Genomic DNA, 7,495 nt, shown 5'->3' on the forward strand with positions numbered 1-7,495 from the left:
CTATGGGGTCTCCTCTCCTCTATGTACACCACTCTATGGGGTCTCCTCTCCTCTATGTACACCACACTATGGGGTCTCCTCTCCTCTATGTACACCACTCTATGGGGTCTCCTCTATGTACAGCACTTTATGGGGTCTCTTCTCCTCTATGTACACCACTCTATGGGGTCTCTTCTCCTCTATGTACACCACTATATGGCGTTTCCTCTCCTCTATGTACACCACTCTATTGGGCCTCGCTTCCTCCTGAGCGGTGACCATAAGAGGGAGGCATCCTCCTGAGTGGTGACCATAAGAGGGAGGCATCCTCCTGAGTGGTGACCATAAGAGGGAGGCGTCCTCCTGAGCGGTGACCATAAGAGTGAGGCGTCCTCCTGAGCGGTGACCATGACAGGGAGGCTTCCTCCTGAGTGGTGACCATGACAGGGAGGCTTCCTCCTGAGTGGTGACCATGAGAGGTAGGCTTCCTCCTGAGCGGTGACCATGAGAGGGAGGCTTCCTCCTTAGCGGTGACCATAAGAGTGAGGCGTCCTCCTGAGCGGTGACCATGACAGGGAGGCCTTCTCCTGAGCGGTGACCATGACCATGAGAGGGAGGTGACCTCCTGAGCGGTGACTATGAGAGGGAGGCTTCGTCCTGAGCGGTGACCATGAGAGGGAGGCTTCGTCCTGAGCGGTGACAATGGGAGGGAGGCTTCCTCCTGAGCGGTGACCATGAGAGGGAGGCTTCGTCCTGAGCGGTGACAATGGGAGGGAGGCGTCCTCCTTAGTGGTGACCATGACCATGACAGGGAGGCGTCCTCCTGAGCGGTGACCATGAGAGGGAGGCGTCCTCCTTAGTGGTGACCATGACCATGACAGGGAGGCATCCTCCTGAGCGGTGACCATGAGAGGGAGGCGTCCTCCTTAGTGGTGACCATGACCATGAGAGGGAGGCGTCCTCCTTAGTGGTGACCATGACCATGAGAGGGAGGCGTCCTCCTGAGCGGTGACCTTGAGAGGGAGGCGTCCTCCTGAGCGGTGACCATGAGAGGGAAGCGACCTCCTGAGCGGTGACCATGAAAGGGAGGCGTCCTCCTGAGCGGTGACTATGACAGGGAGGCGTCCTCCTGAGCGGTGACCATGAGAGGGAGGCGTCCTCCTGAGCGGTGACTATGACAGGGAGGCCTCCTCCTGAGCGGTGACCATGACAGGGAGGCTTCCTCCTGAGCAGTGACTATGACAGGGAGGCGATCTCCTGAGCGGTGACCATGAGAGGGAGGCATCCTCCTGAGCGGTGACCATGAGAGGGAGGCGTCCTCCTGAGCGGTGACCATGACAGGGAGGCGTCCTCCTGAGCGGTGACCATGACAGGGAGGCGTCCTCCTGAGCGGTGACCATGACAGGGAGGCGTCCTCCTGAGCGGTGACCATGAGAGGGAGGCGTCCTCCTGAGCGGTGACCATGACAGGGAGGCATCCTCCTGAGCGGTGACTATGACAGGGAGGCGTCCTCCTGAGCGGTGACTATGACAGGGAGGCGTCCTCCTGAGCGGTGACCATGACAGGGAGGCGATCTCCTGAGCGGTGACCATGAGAGGGAGGCGTCCTCCTGAGCGGTGACCATGACAGGGAGGCTTCCTCCTGAGCGGTGACCATGAGAGGGAGGCGTCCTCCTAAGCGGTGACCATGACAGGGAGGCGTCCTCCTGAGCGGTGACCATGACAGGGAGGCGATCTCCTGAGCGGTGACCATGAGAGGGAGGCGTCCTCCTGAGCGGTGACCATGACAGGGAGGCTTCCTCCTGAGCGGTGACCATGACAGGGAGGCTTCCTCCTGAGCGGTGACCATGACAGGGAGGCGTCCTCCTGAGCGGTGACTATGACAGGGAGGCGATCTCCTGAGCGGTGACCATGACAGGGAGGCGTCCTCCTGAGTATTGACGTCCTCCTGTGAGGGTTTCACAGAATGTTTTATTTGCCCAAAATTGGGCAAAAAGTACACAAAGTGCTAATGAAAACAGAGGAAGCACATTATCCCATCCACAGCGGATAGATGAGGGGGCCGCGTCCCCCTTAATCCTCACCTGGTAGCGTTAGGTCTGTTGTTTTCCTCACTGTCTCAGTGTTGGTGAGTGCGGACTCTCGGGTGTCACATGATCTCTTGCTCTTGTGCCAGGTGGACGTTGCTGCCAATACTCTGGTTGTGTTGTAACATTTTGGCTCCTGTACTACAACCTGTGCCCTAACACAGTATTTATATAACTTTATTTACACCACTCTATGGGGTCTCCTCTCCTCTATGTACACCACTCTATGGGGTCTCCTCTCCTCTATGTACACCACTCTATGGGGTCTCCTCTCCTCTATGTACACCACTCTATGGGGTCTCCTCTCCTCTATGTACACCACTCTATGGGGTCTCCTCTCCTCTATGTACACCACTCTATGGGGTCTCCTCTCCTCTATGTACACCACTCTATGGGGTCTCCTCTTCTCTATCTACACCACTCTATGGGGTCTCTTCTCTATGTACACCACTCTATGGGGTCTCTTCTCCTCTATCTACACCACTCTATGGGGTCTCCTCTCCTCTATGTACACCACTCTATGGGGTCTCCTCTCCTCTATGTACACCACTCTATGGGGTCTCCTCTCCTCTATGTACACCACTCTATGGGGTTGCGATGCCCTGGCCCCTAGGGGCCACTCCGCAGTATACAGATGTTGTGAGGGTGCAGGAATCGGGGCAGCTGTAGGAGAATATTGTCACGGTGTAGGCACGAGGGTGCTACAGCTGGAAACCGGGCTCCTGACCATGCAGGAATACTGGGCATGCGATTCTTCGTTGTCCTTAGTCAGGGCACCAATGATCACACCAATGCCAAGGTTCAGAAACAACGGTAGTTGTATATTTATTGTAACGGTGGTAACTAGTAGTAACAGTCTCTCCGGATGCAACCGGGAATAAGGCAGAGTAATGGGTGATGCTGCAATAGGCTGTGAGATAAGCGTGCTGAATAATGGGAGTTGTAGTGATACTGAAGTAGAGATGCTGGGTGGAATGAGACTTGAATGAAATACTTGCTGTTGATGATTTGAGGAGATGATGATGAGAGGAACTGAAGAATGACTGAAGAATCGACACCCAGATGAGAATCTTGAGATTTGAGACAGGAACACAGCCAGTGGACTGGAGCAGCAGAGCACAACGCAGGCCTCTCTCCTTAGCAGGGAGAGAGAGGACAGACACAACCTATTCCCTCTGATGGTGGGGAATAGACTGAGGTAGGACAGGAAGTCACATGGTAACCCAGCCAAAAGCTCGATGGCCATTGGTGTTACCATGGAAGCAGGGCACAGTCACGTGACATCCAGCCATTGCATCATCACACCACTAGGCATATGCAGAGGAATATACATGAGAAATGCCATCCTTGAACACTAGGTGGCGACATAATACCATTAGACACTGATACTTGAATATCTATGCAATGAATGACAGACATGGCAGACCTGAAAACTGCAGGGGTGACACAATACACGCAGTTTGCAGTGGACCATAGGTTTCCGGAACAGAACTGTTTATACTGAAAATGTGAGCATGAGAATTGCTATTCCGGGACACTGCATACCTCCCTACTAGAAATGAGCCGACCTCGGCGAACCACAAGCTGAGGTAGATGTGGCTGAATGAACATAGAGGACCAGGACAACAGGACAAGAGGAAGGAATGTTAGTGTGAGTGAATATGCAGATGTGTGTTTCCCACGCTCAAGGCACAGGTGACAAGAGAGAGAAAGAATGAAAACCCTAGTGGCAGGACTTCACCTAGGGGTGCCTAATGTACTCTGGTTACAGGTAGTTAGTGCGTGGACCATCTGACATGGAAGCCAGGACAACTTAACTGCTGGCGGGCGACCCTCCATATTCCAGTCAGTTTGACAGTAGGTTTCCTGTATAAAGTGTTACCCTACTGGAGGAGAACTGTGAAGACCTGTGTATTCCCTTGGCGTGTTTGTGAAATGTCTTGGACACCTGGAAGAGAAAGAATAAAATAACAAAAGCAAACACACAGTTTTGGGATCCCTCATACACACAAGCAAGCATGCGACACAAGCACTCAATAGGCCAAACACACGAAAAGGCATCCAAGGTGCAATGTGTATGGACAAGTGTAAATGTTGGAGTATTACTATGTGTAGCAACTACTATGTTGGGACAAGACAGAGGTGAACAAATACTGGAAACAAAAGGAAGGGAAATACAAAAGACAACAAATACCGCGAGGTCCTGAGGAGAACTGGCTCACATAATCTTTCCAGCTGTAGATATGACAATAATACACAATGAGATTATGCATGGAGAAAATAGAAGATCCTTCTGAAAAATACACTCTTTAGAAAATACACTTGTAGAAAATAGACTTTCTCTGAGGCTATAGATATAAATATGTAGACTGACTTCTTTACTCAGAGGAGGAGGAAACTGTCTGACTCTGACATGAGAACATACACTGTGAGAAGAAATACTTTTTCAAAGGACACACTTTACTCTGAGACTATCTAAATAACTTGTCTGCTTACTCAGAGGTAGGAATATATATATATATATGACTCTGACAAGAAAGTAGACCTTTGACTATTGAAGTGCAATGCTGAAGTGCAATAATAAACCTCTGACAATCACATACTCTGGAAAATGCTTTAGGAAGGAATGGATAAGTGTCCCTGTGTGGTAGAGTCTCTTTAGGCAATATACACCATCGTCCATGTAAAGGCTCTGGGACAGCCACTAGAGAACAGTTTAGGCACTGAGTGTCCATCAGCTCATGGCTGGTTAGTACAGGGAACTTGATCAGGAGGACCAGGCACGAACCTTGAACGTTGCATAAACAAAACGGTGAAACAGCACACAAACCTATTTCGTCCCGTTCCGGTGAAGTCGATCCTCCGGTGGAGAAGGCCAAGTCGGACTCGCTGGAACAGCCGGACTCCGGGGAAGGACTGGTGTCGGATGATGGTCCCCCGTCCGGGTCAGCGCAGAGTGGAGTGGAAGCCCGGGTGGAACCTATGTCGTCCGACGCAACGGAGCCCCAGCTGGAGTCGCTGTCTGGAGGTAGCGGAGCTAGGAGACAGGCAGGATCTACCTCCGCTAGGCTTGTAGGCCATTCAGGCACAACGGGAGCAGCAGCAGCGAAGATGCACTCCTCGGGGGTCGCCATCTTGTCACGCTCTGGCCGGAACTTGTAGCAGGAAGGAGAGGAGCGCCAGGCTGGAGGATCCGGTTCCAAAGTCTGCCCGGCAACAGTGACGTCATCCAGTCCAGGCAGCCAATCAGGAGTATTCAATGCAAAGTCTATGGCGCCGGGCGATTCCCGCGCTTTGGCAGCATGGCAATTAACCCTCTCCTCTCCGGGGTATGGCGCAGCCAGAAATTGAAGAAGACAGCGGCCATCTTGTGTACAGTCTAGGGCCCTGAGTGCCTCGATTACTCCCATGGTGATATGGCAAAGTCTTTTTGGGGCTGCGGCACAGACTTGGGGACACACAATGCAGACGATAATCCTGTTCGTGACGCCAGATGTGATGCCCTGGCCCCTAGGGGCCACTCCGCAGTATACAGATGTTGTGAGGGTGCAGGAATCGGGGCAGCTGTAGGAGAATATTGTCACGGTGTAGGCACGAGGGTGCTACAGCTGGAAACCGGGCTCCTGACCATGCAGGATTACTGGGCATGCGATTCTTCGTTGTCCTTAGTCAGGGCACCAATGAACACACCAATGCCAAGGTTCAGAAACAACGGTAGTTGTATATTTATTGTAACGGTGGTAACTAGTAGTAACAGTCTCTCCGGATGCAACCGGGAATAAGGCAGAGTAATGGGTGATGCTGCAATAGGCTGTGAGAGTAGCGTGCTGAATGATGGGAGTTGTAGTGATACTGAAGTAGAGATGCTGGGTGGAATGAGACTTGAATGAAATACTTGCTGTTGATGATTTGAGAAGATGATGATGATGAGAGGAACTGAAGAATGACTGAAGAATCGACACCCAGATGAGAATCTTGAGACTTGAGACAGGAACACAGCCAGCGGACTGGAGCAGCAGAGCACACGCAGGTCTCTCTCTTAGCAGGGAGAGAGAGGACAGACACAACCTATTCCCTCTGATGGTGGGGAATAGAATGAGGTAGGACAGGAAGTCACATGGTAACCCAGCCAAAAGCTCGATGGCCATTGGTGTTACCATGGAAGCAGGGCACAGTCACGTGACATCCAGCCATTGCATCATCACACCACTAGGCATATGCCGAGGAATATACATGAGAAATACCATCCTTGAACACTAGGTGGCGACATAATACCATTAGACACTGATACCTGAATATCTATGCAATGAATGACAGACATGGCAGACCTGAATACTGCAGGGGTGACACAATACACGCAGTTTGCAGTGGACCATAGGTTTCCGGAACAGAACTGTTTATACTGAAAATGTGAGCATGAGAATTGCTATTCCGGGACACTGCAGGGTCTCCTCTCCTCTATGTACACCACTCTATGGGGTCTCTTCTCCTCTATGTACACCACTCTATGGGGTCTCTTCTCCTCTATGTACACCACTCTATGGGGTCTCCTCTTCTCTATGTACACCACTCTATGGGGTCTCTTCTCCTCTATGTACACCACTCTATGGGGTCTCCTTTCTTCTATGTACACCCCTCTATGGGGTCTCCTCTTCTCTATCTACACCACTCTATGGGGTCTCCTCCATGTACACCACGCTATGGGGTCTCTTCTCCTCTATGTACACCACTCTATGGGGTCTCCTCTCTTCTATGTACACCACTCTATGGGGTCTCCTCTCCTCTATGTACACCACTCTATGGGGTCTCCTCTCCTCTATGTACACCACTCTATGGGGTCTCCTCTCCTCTATGTACTCCCCTCTATGGGGTCTCTTCTATGTACACTACGCTATGGGGTCTCCTCTCCTCTATGTACACCATTCTATGGGGTTTCTTCTCCTCTATGTACACCACTCTAAGGCATCTCTTCTCCTCTATGTACACCACTCTATGGGGTCTCCTCTCCTCTGTGTACACCCTCTATGGGGTCTCCTCTCCTCTATGTACACCACTCTATCGGGTCTCCTCTCCTCTATGTACACCATTCTATGGGGTCTCCTCTATGTACACTTTATGGGGTCTCCTTTATTTACACCACTATATGGGGTCTCTTCTCCTATATGTACCACCCTCTATGGCATAGGTCTCAAACTCTCGGCCCTCCAGCTGTTGCAAAACTACAATTCCCATCATGCCTGGGACAGCCGAAGCAAAGCTTTTGTAGTTTTGCAACAGCTGGAGGGCCGCGAGTTTGAGACCCATGCTCTATGGGGTCTCCTCTCCTCTATGTACACCACTCTATGGGGTCTCCTCTCCTCTATGTACACCACTCTATGGAGTCTCCTCTCCTCTATGTACACCACTCTATGGGGTCTCCTCTCCTATATG

Source organism: Dendropsophus ebraccatus, chromosome 8 (genome assembly GCF_027789765.1).
Source record: "Dendropsophus ebraccatus isolate aDenEbr1 chromosome 8, aDenEbr1.pat, whole genome shotgun sequence".
Taxonomy (NCBI): domain Eukaryota; kingdom Metazoa; phylum Chordata; class Amphibia; order Anura; family Hylidae; genus Dendropsophus; species Dendropsophus ebraccatus.